Genomic DNA, 1813 nt, shown 5'->3' with positions numbered 1-1813 from the left:
TGACCTTCGTACAGAGCTTCAACGGCGGGGATTGAAAGGATTCCTTGCTCGGAGACTCACCTCTTGGCCTTGTCTCTTAATTCTTTCTGGATCTACCCTAATCGGCTCTTCAAACCAGTCTCTCTCTCAATATACAAGTATCAAAATATGCCCGTATCAAGTATATCTTGCAATGGAATTGCAGAGGCTATTTATAAGCAAAGCTTTGACTCTTTGCAGTGTGGTTCCCACTTTATTGTTAATGAAGTTCCTGAAATGGTGGAGTGAATATTGCTTCTGTTACGCAATCAATCCCGTCAGAAATGCACAACGGTTAGCTGTACAGGCTCTGAATCCTCCGCAATTGCATTGCTCTTTACATCTTCGATCGTTTGCCCGCATGCAATGTTGTTTTTTATACTGCATGCGGTTGAAGTTATGCTTCTTATCGACTATCGCATGCGCCATCATTGCGTTGATCGTCTCTTCATTCTTGATTTACGGGCGCAATGCGACGGAGATGCGTTGCTCATTTTCTCATTGAGCCATGGACGCATGCGGTGACTTGATTTCCTGCAAAACAAAACTGAAACATTCTTTTCTACCATCGCAATTGTGTTAGTGGATGTATTTACGATAATTTATAATTCTTGCATTTCTTAGCTAATTTTCATACATTCAACGCAAATTTTCTTCCTTTTAGCCGCAATATCTAAATAAAATAGTATAAATAACGTGTATTTCTACAAGTTATCAATGATCGACTTTATCTCAAATTGTGCGTTCTTCTCAACCATTGGTCGTGAAATTCAAGGCAAGAAGTCGTAGAGATTGGGCTCCTCATGAGGATATTGTAGTTAGCGGCAAGAAATACAGGGTCTTGCGCTGGCCGATCCGCCCCTTGATTTACTTCGGGCCCCTCGTTGTTGTCTGCCATATTTACTCTTTTTCGCCTAGCTCTGTTCTGGCGTGCCTTCACGTGAAAAGTACGCTCGATCTCTGGGTCAGCTTCAAATTCTAGATCGATTCTAGTACTCATAAACTGCCAGCCTGTTCTTCGCGTTAAACAGACAGTACAAAGAGATCTGTCTTGCAAAATACCACAAAAGTATTCCACACTAACCGTTAGCAATTCTCGACAACGGTGCCATAAACTTGTAAGAATACGAGATGTATGTTGTGATGTGTATGTTATGTATCGCTTATACACACTACTGATGATGAAAATGGTTCAAGTTCATGTTGCCATAAACTTGATGACATAAATTTGATCTCTTTATCTTTATCTACTCTAACGCATGGCTTGTGAATGAAATGAATTATGTGCTCAATATGCACTCAAGTGCTTTCGTTAAAGATGCAACTAATGTTCCGCTTTCCCTTGGCGTACACCTCTCGGTGATCAGTCGTTTCCTCATATCTCTATGGTGAAATAGGGATGAACGTGATGAACGCAAGGTTGTTTCCATCTCTGGAAATACTTCTTGCTTTAGTTAACATATTCTTCCAACCTTCTCTCGATAGTCGGAATAACATCTTCACTTCTGCTCTCACAGGTGAAGATTCCTTCGAGCATGCTTTAGCTAAACTCAATTATTTCCTTAACACAAATTAACTCACTCGCTTAACTCTTGTTATTTACCCAGGGAATCAAGAAAACATCATGGAGAAAGTGAATCATGGATGAACGGAAATAGGCAGAGAGATGATAATGGAAATGATCAATACAATTAATACTAAGATTAAGCGTATGATCCATGTTGTGAATGAAAGATTAGAGAAGACGAATACAGAAATGAAATAGAGATTCGAAACAAATACAGAAAGAGTATCA

The sequence above is a fragment of the Benincasa hispida genome, chromosome 2, assembly GCF_009727055.1.
Source record: "Benincasa hispida cultivar B227 chromosome 2, ASM972705v1, whole genome shotgun sequence".
Lineage (NCBI taxonomy): Eukaryota > Viridiplantae > Streptophyta > Magnoliopsida > Cucurbitales > Cucurbitaceae > Benincasa > Benincasa hispida.
The sequence above is the reverse complement of the archived record's forward strand: the minus strand, read 5'-3'. Positions refer to the sequence as shown.